Source organism: Oncorhynchus tshawytscha, linkage group LG18 (assembly GCF_018296145.1).
Source record: "Oncorhynchus tshawytscha isolate Ot180627B linkage group LG18, Otsh_v2.0, whole genome shotgun sequence".
NCBI classification, from domain to species: domain Eukaryota; kingdom Metazoa; phylum Chordata; class Actinopteri; order Salmoniformes; family Salmonidae; genus Oncorhynchus; species Oncorhynchus tshawytscha.
Window position 1 is genome coordinate 34,688,444 of NC_056446.1, and position 13,635 is coordinate 34,702,078.

At 42.8% G+C, this 13,635-nt stretch overlaps 1 protein-coding gene across 1 annotated transcript in view; it reads left to right on the forward strand.

Moving 5' to 3' along the window:
- Positions 1–4,257: 4,257 nt before the first annotated feature.
- LOC112237275 (alpha-(1,6)-fucosyltransferase) overlaps positions 4,258–13,635 on the forward strand; it is a 189,347-nt gene continuing 179,969 nt past the window's right edge. The window contains exon 1 of the mRNA XM_042300977.1: positions 4,258–4,719. The gene's annotated coding sequence lies outside the window, so the exon portion shown is untranslated. The remainder of the gene's footprint in view (positions 4,720–13,635) is intronic.

Here is a 13,635-nt window from a genome sequence, read left to right on the forward strand (position 1 = left end):
TGTATATGAACCAGAAACCAGCTGGTCTGGTCTGCTTAGTTCACTGACTGTATATGAACCAGAAACAAGCTGGGTCTGGTCTGCTTAGTTCTCTGACTGTATATGAACCAGAAACCAGCTGGTCTGGTCTGCCTAGTTCACTGACTGTATATGAACCAGATACCAGCTACGTCTGGTTGCTTAGTTCACTGACTGAATATGAACCAGATACCAGCTGGTCTGGTCTGCTTAGTTCACAGACTGTATATGAACCAGAAACCAGCTGGTCTGGTCTGCTTAGTTCACTGACTGTATATGAACCAGAAACCAGCTGGTCTGGTCTGCTTAGTTCACTGACTGTATATGAACCAGACACCAGCTGGGTCTGGTCTGCTTAGTTCACTGACTGTATATGAACCAGAAACCAGCTGGTCTGGTCTGCTTAGTTCACTGACTGTATATGAACCAGATACCAGCTACGTCTGGTTGCTTAGTTCACTGACTGAATATGAACCAGATACTAGCTACGTCTGGTTGCTTAGTTCACTGACTGAATATGAACCAGACACCAGCTGGGTCTGCTTAGTTCACTGACTGTATATGAACCAGATACCAGCTGGTCTGGTCTGCTTAGTTCACTGACTGTATATGAACCAGACACAAGCTGGGTCTGGTCTGCTTAGTTCTCTGACTGTATATGAACCAGAAACCAGCTGGTCTGGTCTGCTTAGTTCACTGACTGTATATGAACCAGAAACCAGCTGGTCTGGTCTGCTTAGTTCACTGACTGTATATTAACCAGACACCAGCTGGGTCTGGTCTGCTTAGTTCTCTGACTGTATATGAACCAGAAACCAGCTGGTCTGGTCTGCTTAGTTCACTGACTGTATATAAACCAGATACCAGCTGGTCTGGTCTGCTTAGTTCACTGACTGTATATGAACCAGACACAAGCTGGGTCTGGTCTGCTTAGTTCTCTGACTGTATATGAACCAGAAACCAGCTGGTCTGGTCTGCTTAGTTCACTGACTGTATATGAACCAGAAACCAGCTGGTCTGGTCTGCTTAGTTCACTGACTGTATATGAACCAGACACCAGCTGGGTCTGGTCTGCTTAGTTCACTGACTGTATATGAACCAGATACCAGCTACGTCTGGTTGCTTAGCTCACTGACTGAATATGAACCAGACACCAGCTGGGTCTGGTCTGCTTAGTTCACTGACTGTATATGAACCAGAAACCAGCTGGTCTGGTCTGCTTAGTTCTCTGACTGTATATGAACCAGATACCAGCTGGTCTGGTCTGCTTAGTTCACTGACTGTATATGAACCAGATACCAGCTGGTCTGGTCTGCTTAGTTCACTGACTGTATATGAACCAGACACAAGCTGGGTCTGGTCTGCTTAGTTCTCTGACTGTATATGAACCAGAAACCAGCTGGTCTGGTCTGCTTAGTTCACTGACTGTATATGAACCAGATACCAGCTGGTCTGGTCTGCTTAGTTCACTGACTGTATATGAACCAGAAACCAGCTGGTCTGGTCTGCTTAGTTCACTGACTGTATATTAACCAGACACCAGCTGGGTCTGGTCTGCTTAGTTCTCTGACTGTATATGAACCAGAAACCAGCTGGTCTGGTCTGCTTAGTTCACTGACTGTATTTAAACCAGATACCAGCTGGTCTGGTCTGCTTAGTTCACTGACTGTATATGAACCAGACACAAGCTGGGTCTGGTCTGCTTAGTTCTCTGACTGTATATGAACCAGAAACCAGCTGGTCTGGTCTGCTTAGTTCACTGACTGTATATGAACCAGAAACCAGCTGGTCTGGTCTGCTTAGTTCACTGACTGTATATGAACCAGACACCAGCTGGGTCTGGTCTGCTTAGTTCACTGACTGTATATGAACCAGATACCAGCTACGTCTGGTTGCTTAGCTCACTGACTGAATATGAACCAGACACCAGCTGGGTCTGGTCTGCTTAGTTCACTGACTGTATATGAACCAGAAACCAGCTGGTCTGGTCTGCTTAGTTCACTGACTGTATATGAACCAGATACCAGCTGGTCTGGTCTGCTTAGTTCACTGACTGTATATGAACCAGATACCAGCTGGTCTGGTCTGCTTAGTTCACTGACTGTATATGAACCAGACACAAGCTGGGTCTGGTCTGCTTAGTTCTCTGACTGTATATGAACCAGAAACCAGCTGGTCTGGTCTGCCTAGTTCACTGACTGTATATGAACCAGATACCAGCTACGTCTGGTTGCTTAGTTCACTGACTGAATATGAACCAGATACCAGCTACGTCTGGTTGCTTCGTTCACTGACTGAATATGAACCAGACACCAGCTGGGTCTGCTTAGTTCACTGACTGTATATGAACCAGATACCAGCTGGTCTGGTCTGCTTAGTTCACTGACTGTATATGAACCAGACACAAGCTGGGTCTGGTCTGCTTAGTTCTCTGACTGTATATGAACCAGAAACCAGCTGGTCTGGTCTGCTTAGTTCACTGACTGTATATGAACCAGAAACCAGCTGGTCTGGTCTGCTTAGTTCACTGACTGTATATGAACCAGACACCAGCTGGGTCTGGTCTGCTTAGTTCACTGACTGTATATGAACCAGATACCAGCTACGTCTGGTTACTTAGTTCACTGACTGAATATGAATCAGACACCAGCTGGGTCTGGTCTGCTTAGTTCACTGACTGTATATGAACCAGATACCAGCTACGTCTGGTTGCTTAGTTCATTGACTGTATATGTACTAGAAAAGGTCTAGGGCACAGTACAATAATCCCCTTTGCATCATGGTCTGTGAATGACCTTTCACCTCTCTGTATCCTCTGACCTATGTGACCTCAATGACCTAGGTTACTACAGACCAGGTAGACACACCTTTCCATTACAAATATGACCTGAGTTGCAATATTATACCAGTCTCTTAAGATTGCTTTTTTAGAGGAATCTTGAAAAGGGAATAAATCAGAATAAAATGAAATGAAGGACAAAACAAATAAATATTAATGACCAGGCGAGGTATTTCGTAACATCAATATGATGTAATGAAGCTAAAATATTATACTTGTAAGTTAATGCAGATTCAGAGAAACAACTATTTTTGTTAAATTGCTATATTGTTTGAAGTCAATATAACTTCACAGAATATCCTAAATAATATTAGGGGAGCCTTCTCTGCTAAACTTCTAGGTTTCTTACAGCACTAATAAGAGGCTGCGTCTGAGACCGTCGCCATGTGCAGTTGAACTTCAGGAACACCGATTATGTTGCTGTCCGCTTCAGTGGTGCTGAAACGGCACTGTTCGTTTATTCATTTACATTAGCTCTACCAGCGGACATTATACACTCATGACACTTGAGACAAAGTAACCACGTTAGTTGTTTGGGGATATAGCTGGGCTGTCTATCTCAAATGGGCCATTGGAATCAGATGGTGCAGTATTGCCTTCTGGACACTGGGTGACACTACTCTGTAAGTAAAGGCAGTGGCAATCCTGACCATTGAATAAATGATCAAAGTTGGCCCTCTCACTCCTTTATAGACGAACGCTGTTTTAACAGAATCGTAATCTCTACCACGTGTCTTGCGTGATTTTAGAATGTTATGTCTATAAAATCGCTCAGCCACAGCATTTATTATTAAATGGTCTGTATTGAGTGATGCCATATATAACAGGTCTTAGTCGTTTTAAGGCTATTTCGTCTAGACCTGTACCCTTAGTATAGTCTTAATACTCTTAGGTGCAGGGGCAAGTGAGTGGACATGTAGCACTGGGGAGTGGAGTAGAGTGAAGTTGCTCCTAGACGCTGATCTTGGGCCAGTTTTGCATTTTCCCCAGTGCTTTTTATTATCTTAAACACTCAGTCATTATAGTGTTACTGACTCGGAACATTCGGCACACATATCTGATTAGTAAGCTGATTTCCCATATCAATAAAAAGTAATTGATTGAGCTGACCCCACTCTAGGAACTGCGATGGAGATGAGAGGGTAGACAGTGACTAGGCCACTGTCCATGCAAGGACATGGCGGAGTATGAATATGTCCACGTTTTATGGCCGTGCTTTATAGCTGTGTGAAGGACTAATTAATTGCATTGGCCCTGGCCAGCCTGGTAGCCGGGACTGTAAATGGATTAGCTTTTGCCAGCGCTCTTTAATTTTACACAACATACATGTTCAGCACTTAAAACGATGGCATGTGCAATGTCAAAACATTAAAAGTGGGCAAATTGACATTACGGCCTGCCGTGCCGCGGAAGAGCTCATGCGTTTAGTGCACCGTGACCAAAAGTACCATGGCCGCTTTCTCGTCTCAGAGTGCTTATATAGTCTAGGTGACGGCCATACCTCTCTCTCTTCCCGACGCTGATGCAATGGCACAAGGTAGCAGATTGTCAAACTGCGGGCGAGTAGCCGCGGAGGGGACATAAACCCAATAATCGGTGCCACAGGGCCAACTATCAGTGCGGCTCCAGAACAGCAATCTGACACGGACATACATGCGCACTGCAGTTTATAGTCAATTCGAGTCTCCTCCAACGGAGCCACACGCAGCAGTGACTATTCCGACCTCAGCCTTCTCCAGGTCCTGTTTCCGCCGCAGCCTTTTCCACCCGATTTTGGACCAAAACGTTGCCACTGCGTCAGACTCTAACTTCGTCAGGCCCCATCGCTCGGATCCCGCGGAAGCCTGGTGTGTCAAGTGAAGGTACGTGTTTTTTCTCTTCTGGGCTGGCGGTCTCCGTGCATGGTGAAACCGTAGTGAGGTGAGCTCCGGGCTCGGTCCATATTATTCCAGTCCATCCTTGCCTGGCCTGTTGACTGTGTCGCGTCTGCTCTTGAGTTCATGGTGACAGAAATGCGGTCATGGTTGGAATGGCTGGTCCCTTTAACACCGTTCTGGCCGTGTGTACTGTGTTAGGTCCTGCTCCGAGTAGCCTAAGCAAACAGTTGTTTCCATACAATCTGTGTTCAAAAACGTCGCATGCAAGATGCACGAAAGAGAGTGCATGTCTAAAGCAGAAATCCACTTTAGGCTACAGTGTATCGTACAATGTATCGTGGAAAGTATCCATTGAATTGACTAACAGGGCAGGGTAGCAGGGTAGCCTATATCTGACATGCACATAAAACGTGAGGCATTTCAGATGTGAGAATGTTAACGTTCGGAGACCAGCTGCAGATGTTGCTCATACGCTGCTGATGTTTGCACTATTGTGATTTTGTCAGGGAAAATCTTAGCTGCACACAGATGAACACTGGTTTAGAGGCGTAAATACAAAGTTAAGTGCTCTCACATCAGCTTCTGACCTCACCCCTGAAAACGTGAGAGAAATTTTATTGATACATGACATGGTCATATTTATATGACGGCGATATTATACTGAATGGACAAAGCCTGTTGTCGGAGGAGTGAATGCTGCTGATGCCGTAGCGCAATCATAATATTTACCCTAATTAACATCAGAAATTACGTTGGACGCACATCTTCCGTGTACGCGTTGGACGCACAACTAGACAGACAGGGCACGGGTTCGTCGGGTTATTGGTTGATGACAGACAGTGGTTCGGCTAGCCTAAGGTGTCAAGGGAAGAGTCAACCTGGTCTCAGAGCATTTCGTAATATTCTGTACATAAATCTGAGGCACACCATTTAGTATGGTATATATTAATTTGTGAATGTCCATTATCCATTTCACATGATACATTATGAATTACAAATTGTATGATAAATACAAATTAGCAAAATGTACAACATGTTACGAATTTGCGAAATTTACAATATGTTATAAATTTGCAAACATATGATATGTTACGATTTCAAATTTGTTGTGGCTAACGTGGGCTAGGTGACTAACACTAAAGTTAACTAGCTGGCTAATTTTTAGGGTTAAGGTTAGGTGTTATAGGTTCAAGGGTTAAGGGTAGGGTTAGAGTTAGGGGAAGGGTTAGCTAACATGCTAAGAAGGTTCAAAGTAGAAGAAAAGTTGCTATAGTTGTCCGTGATAAGATTAGAACACACAACCTTTGAGTTACTAGACGTTCGCATTTTACTCCTACCCATCCACGCCAACCAAACACTCTTATTTACTTTTTTTTGCCATAAGTAACCCTCTGTATTATGTACCCATGTCAAATGGAATGTATCATACTAATTTGACGTCTGGTCTATGAGACCAGGCTGGAAAAGGTGATTCTTCAACCCAGCCATCCATATGAGCACAAGATGTTGAAAATACCTCTTTCAACCAGGTTTTCTCACTGAGAAGCTTGGATCTGCATGTGATGCGACACAAGAATAACGAGCGGCCCATACTTCATATTGTGTGATCATTCAAGACACCGCAACACAGCCCTAGAAAGACTGAGAGCCTTGAGCTGCACCCCGGATTCTGACTCAGTTTAATTCCCATTCAGATCCAGCCTTGTATATACTCACATTCTCTCTGAACATGCACATGGTTTAGATTTCATGTTGCTGTTGTTTTGCCAACTTGAGTTTGCGTTCGTTTTGTGGTTACGGATGCATTCACAAGCAAGATCATAATGAAATAGTCTATTGATCGATCTCAGTTGACATGGACTAAAGAGTATGGTTGGAGCACACTATTCCGTTACATTGTATCATTCATTATGTAGCACGTCACTCAATTAGTGGCCTTGGTGCTATACACATCCCATCATGAAGCCAACTGGGAAGGGCACAAATGTGCATTTTATAACAGTTACTCAAGCAATTAAAAGGGATGCTGCCCATGCCTTTATATGAGTTACTCAACCATATAGGCCTACCTAAACCATTTGTTAGCTTGACTATTTCGAACAATAAGCTTTGTAGCAACACTAGGCAGTTAAGATGATGAAATGGTCCCTCTGTGGAGAGGACAGCGAAACTCGACGCCTCTGCCCTTTGGACAACTAGCCTAATGCATCATTAATGCTTATCTAATACAGTGAAGCTTCGCAAATGGAAGCAAATTGATTGGGTAAGTAGCCTAAATCCCTCACTGAATAAGTAAACAGACATATATTGTGGTAACAGATACTGTCATTATTATCAGTCCGTTATCCCTGGCACGCAGGCGGGAGCACCATATTGAGGCCAGTCTTGCGATAGGCCTATTATTGGGCTTCAATAGACAATGGCTCTCATTTGTTCTCCGCAGCCAGGATAAACATTGGCTTTTGGATTTACAGTGCCTTGCGAAAGTATTCGGCCCCCTTGAACTTTGCGACCTTTTGCCACATTTCAGGCTTCAAACATAAAGATATAAAACTGTATTTTTTTGTGAAGAATCAATAACAAGTGGGACACAATCATGAAGTGGAACAACATTTATTGGATATTTCAAACTTTTTTAACAAATCAAAAACTAAAAAATTGGGCGTGCAAAATTATTCAGCCCCCTTAAGGTAATACTTTGTAGCGCCACCTTTTGCTGCGATTACAGCTGTAAGTCGCTTGGGGTATGTCTCTATCAGTTTTGCACATCAAGAGACTGAAATTTTTTCCCATTCCTCCTTGCAAAACAGCTCAAGCTCAGTGAGGTTGGATGGAGAGCATTTGTGAACAGCAGTTTTCAGTTCTTTCCACAGATTCTCGATTGGATTCAGGTCTGGACTTTGACTTGGCCATTCTAACACCTGGATATGTTTATTTTTGAACCATTCCATTGTAGATTTTGCTTTATGTTTTGGATCATTGTCTTGTTGGAAGACAAATCTCTGTCCCAGTCTCAGGTCTTTTGCAGACTCCATCAGGTTTTCTTCCAGAATGGTCCTGTATTTGGCTCCATCCATCTTCCCATCAATTTTAACCATCTTCCCTGTCCCTGCTGAAGAAAAGCAGGCCCAAACCATGATGCTGCCACCACCATGTTTGACAGTGGGGATGGTGTGTTCAGGGTGATGAGCTGTGTTGCTTTTAAGCCAAACATAACGTTTTGCATTGTTGCCAAAAAGTTCAATTTTGGTTTCATCTGACCAGAGCACCCTTTTCCACATGTTTGGTGTGTCTCCCAGGTGGCTTGTGGCAAACTTTAAACAACACTTTTTATGGATATCTTTAAGAAATGGCTTTCTTCTTGCCACTCTTCCATAAAGGCCAGATTTGTGCAATATACGACTGATTGTTGTCCTATGGACAGAGTCTCCCACCTCAGCTGTAGATCTCTGCAGTTCATCCAGAGTGATCATGGGCCTCTTGGCTGCATGTCTGATCAGTCTTCTCCTTGTATGAGCTGAAAGTTTAGAGGGACGGCCAGGTCTTGGTAGATTTGCAGTGGTCTGATACTCCTTCCATTTCAATATTATCGCTTGCACAGTACTCCTTGGGATGTTTAAAGCTTGGGAAATCTTTTTGTATCCAAATCCGGCTTTAAACTTCTTCACAACATTATCTCGGACCTGCCTGGTGTGTTCCTTGTTCTTCATGATGCTCTCTGCGCTTTTAACGGACCTCTGAGACTATCACAGTGCAGGTGCATTTATACAGAGACTTGATTACACACAGGTGGATTGTATTTATCATCATTAGTCATTTAGGTTAACATTGGATCATTCAGAGATCCTCACTGAACATCTGGAGAGAGTTTGCTGCACTGAAAGTAAAGGGGCTGAATAATTTTGCACGCCCAATTTTTCAGTTTTTGTTTTGTTAAAAAAGTTTGAAATATCCAATAAATGTCGTTCCACTTCATGATTGTGTCCCACTTGTTGTTGATTCTTCACAAAAAAATACAGTTTTATATCTTTATGTTTGAAGCCTGAAATGTGGCAAAAGGTCGCAAAGTTCAAGGGGGGCGAATACTTTCGCAAGGCACTGTACAGGCCTACTGATGAAGTTGTAAAATGAGTGTAGTCTAATACATGTTTTAATAAAGTGTTTAATAACACCATTATCAATTATATACATTGCTGTTCTATCTTTATAATTTTGTAAAAACAAACCTATTTTGATGGAATAGAAACTCTCTCTCCTTGTGTCTCGCTCTCTTCTGTTTGTAATTCAGACCTTAATCCTCTCATCCATAGCTTCATTCCACTTTCTGTCTATTTTCATTTTGAGACTAATCACTGAGGTTAGATGGGGTGGCATAAGGTTAGATGGGGTGGCATGAGGGTAGATGGGGTGGCATGAGGGTAGATGGGGTGGCATGAGGGTAGATGGGGTGGTATGAGGGTAGATGCGGTGGCATGAGGGTAGATGGGGTGGCATGAGGGTAGATGTGGTGGCATGAGGTTAGATGGGGTGGTATGAGGGTAGATGGGGTGGCATGAGGGTAGATGGGGTGGCATGAGTGTAGATGGGGTGGCATGAGGGTAGATGGGGTAGCATGATGTTAGATGGGGTGGCATGAGGGTAGATGCGGTGGCATGAGGGTAGATGGGGTGGCATGAGGTTAGATGGGGTGGCATGAGGGTAGTTCAGGTGGCATGAGGTTAGTTCGGATGGCATGAGGTTAGTTCGGATGGCATGAGGTTAGATGGGGTGGCATGAGGTTAGATTTAGTAGTATGAGGGTAGATGGGGTTGCTTGAGAGTAGATGGGGTGTCTTGAGAGTAGATGGGGTGTCTTGAGAGTAGATGGGGTGTCTTGAGAGTAGATGGGGTGTCTTGAGAGTAGATGGGGTGTCTTGAGAGTAGATGGGGTGGCATGAGTGTAGATGGAGTGGCATGATGTTAAATGGGGTGGCATGAGGTTAGATGGGCTTTCAACAGTCCACAGTCACACAATCTGGATCAAATGACCAGGAACGATGATCTTCGAGGCTCACAGTTGTTTTTTTCCTAACAGGTAGTTTTGTCCCTGTGCCTTACATTGCTTTCTGAGCCACCGTGCTTCAGCCAAGAAGATTTCTCTTCAAACATCAGTTAGATTGTTTCCTCCGTTTGTTGCCGAGCCTGTCTCCAAGCCTGCCTGTCGTCTGTACAGTGGCGATTTGATGTAAATCTTGGTGGGGCAACAATAAAAAGTGAGATGCATGCCAGAAAAGCCACAACACAACACTAAACAGTACATTTAATTGCACTATAAAGGTGACAAACAGCCTACATAAAGCTGTCCCAACAGCAGCCCCAACATCTTACCACTGCTACACCTGGCTATCAGCAAAGCCTTGTCTGGCAGCAAAAAAGTTCATTCAGCCTCATTTACTTCCTTTAAAAAAACATAGCTGATATGGCTGACTTGCTTAAACAAATGTGGTTTCTACTGACAATTGAGATGTACAAACTATGGCATAAGGGAACGACAAGTGGATAAGAGGCAATCCGTAATTTTGATTAAGACATTAATGAGCGAGATAGGACAGACGTAGTCAATGTAACTATTTGTTCAGCACTTTTGAAATGTACAGCGACAGAATTCAGAATGGGCCGTTCTTACAGTGTTCTCCCTGTACACTAATTTAGAACCGTAGGATAAATAAAGGGTGCATATAAACGGACAATGAAAGCTCTTACAATATTCAATGATTACATTCCTCTAAAACAGGTTATAGGCTACATGTGCACCACCATGTCAGAACAGTAGGCAAATAGAGGGGTAAATAGACCAAATGATTTGGGTGAGGCACATGGTCTACTAACATCTTACTACATAACATACACTCAGTATTACTTTCTCAGGTACAGTACACATTATCTCCCTGGCATATTACATACATACAATACATTTTTGGACTCACATTGTTGTTCTGTGCTCACTTGAACAGGAACGTGGTGCGGCGGTCCTTCGTGGGCAAATTTTGTCATTAAAGTCTGGCATTCTCTGTATTTAATGTGCTTTCAAAACAACTGGGAACTCTGAGAAAAACAAGGTCAAATCATGATGACGTCATTGATCTTCAATTTGCAATTCTGAGTTGGATGACTGTTCAAAACTTATTTTCCCAGTCGGAGCTCGTTTATTCCCAACTTTCCAGTTGTCTTGAACACACTGAAGTCAAGTTCTGACTTAACAGTTGTTTTGAGCTCAGCACAAATCATGCTTCATTGACAGCATGGCCAATGTTGAATGTTTATAATTTTAAACTTGGAAAAGAGCCCCTGAATCCCAGATTTGGGACAACACAGCCACTGTCACTGATTCCTTCCAAACCACTCATTGTTGAATTTGCGATTTCCAACTTGTGCAATGTTTATGTCCAATGGCTGATGAGCACCGATACATTTTGTCTGTAATTTCTCTTCATTATTTCTCTTCATATGTCAAGGATTAAAAAGGATTTGCCAGTAGATTGTTGACTTGGTTCATGATGATGACTGATGATGATGACTAAGATTTTGAAAGTATGATGTTGACATGATCATTCCAATCAAAGCTACTGTAGATACAACATGATTTGATGTCATTTTATCTGTGGCCAATGACCTTGAGCCTTCTTAGATGGGCACTTCTAAAGTAACTCTATGGCAACACCCAAAGGGCTAGAATTTTCGAGGTCTACCCTTAGACTTGGCGGTAACGTAGTGTACCCATGAGTGACAGAACACTGAGCCAATCATGGTGCAGCGCTCCATATTTTCTGTTGGCTTGCCCCACCACCACCACAGAAAGCACTGAGCTAGGCCGAAACACCTGCATTTTGGAGCTGCCTTACTCAAGAAAACAAAAAAAGAGACCGTGTTTTTAACGGGCTTTAATTAACTCAATGACATATATATATATATATATATAGTTTTTTTATATATATTTTTTTACATTGTTTACAAACTGATATTTGACACGTATTAATGCCGAAAATATCATGCAAAACAGGCAAGCCCCCCAAGCCCCCCCAAGCCCACCCAAGCCCACCCTTGATATAGGCTAAGTATACATCCGTTTTACATACCACTGTTTGCCCAGATATCTTAGCCTAGATCCCTTTCTCAACACTGGAGGGATGACATGAGAGCCGAATAGAGTTCCCAGTTTACATGCCTCGTGTTACACAAATAAAGGCCCTGAGAGGGCGAGAGAGCATCACTGGTAGCTTCAGTAATGCCGCCAGGCAAGGAAGGATGTTAGCATTGTTTATACTCCCAGCTGTGTATTGCTTTCCAATTCCATTCATGCAGTCAATAGAGCCTGTATACAACAGGATGTGCTGCTTTTCTGCTCTGACAACTCTTTTTAAAACTCTTTAAAAATATAATCCTATTTTCTGACTGCGTGTGTGTGTGTGCCTTCGTACTCCCCTATGTGTGCATGTGTGAATTTAAGTGTTTGTGTACAGTACCAGTCAAAAGTTTGGACACACCTACTCATTCTAGCGTTTTTCTTAATTTTTACTATTTTCAACATTGTAGAATAATAGTGAAGACATCAAAATGATGAAAGAACACATGGAATCATGTAGTAACCAAAAAAGTGTAAAACAAATCAAAATATATTCTATATTTGAGATTCTTCAAAGTAGCCATCCTTTTCCTTGATGACAGCTTTGCACAAGCATGTCATTCTCTCAACCAGCTTCATCTGAAATGCTTTTCCAACAGTCTTGAATGAGTTTCCACATATGCTGAGCACGTTTCCTCCACTTTTCCTTCACTCTGCGGTTCAACTCATCCCAAACCATCTCAATTGGGTTGAAGTCGGGTGATTGTGGAGGCCAGGTCATCTGATGCAGCACTCCACAACTTTCCTTCTTGGTCACATAGCCCTTACACAGCCTGGAGGTGTGTTGGGTCATTGTGCTGTTGAAAAACAAATGATAGTCCCACTAAGCACAAACCAGATGGGATGCTGTATCGCTGCAGAATGCTGTGGTAGCCATGCTGGTTAAGTGTGCCTTGAATTCTAAATCAATTATAGACAGTGTCACCAGAAAAACACCCCCACACCATCACACCTCCTCCTCCATGCTTCACGGTGGGAACCACACATGTGGGCATTATCCATTTACCTATGCTGCTTCTTACAAAGACACGGCGGTTGAAACCAAAGATCTCAAATTTGGATAGATTTTCACTGGTCTAATGTCCATTGCTTGTGTTTCTTGGCCCAAGAGAGTATCTTCTTCTTATTTTCTTCTTTTTATATTGACTGAACTCTTAATGTCTTAAAGTAATGGTGGACTGTCGTTTCTCTTTGCTTATTTGAGCTGTTCTTGCCGTAATATTTTACCAAAAAGGGCTATCTTCTGTATAACAACCCTACCTTGTCACAACACAGCTGATTGGCTCAAATGCATTAAGAAGGAAAGAAATTCCACAAATTAACTTTTAACAAGGCACACCTATTAATTGAAATGCCTTCCAGGAAGCTGGTTGAGAATGCCAAGAGCTGTCATCAATGAAAGGGTCGCTCCTTTGAAGAAGCTCAAATAGTTGAAAACTTTTTGGTTACTACAGTATTCCATTTGTGTTATTTCATAGTTTTGATGTCTTCACTATTATTCTCCAATGTAGAAAATAGTAAAAATAAAGAAGAACCCTTGAATGAGTCGGTGTGTCCAAACGTTTGACTGGTACTGTATGCTTGCTCACCTTAGTCCACCTTAGTGGACGTAACCAGAAGTCCAGAAGTCCCCATAAGAATAGTAAACAAACAAAAATTTGACCAACTGGAGACTTTTTGTTAGTCCCCATGAGGTCAAATGTTATTTCTAGGGGGTTTTGGGTTAAGGTTAGAATTAGT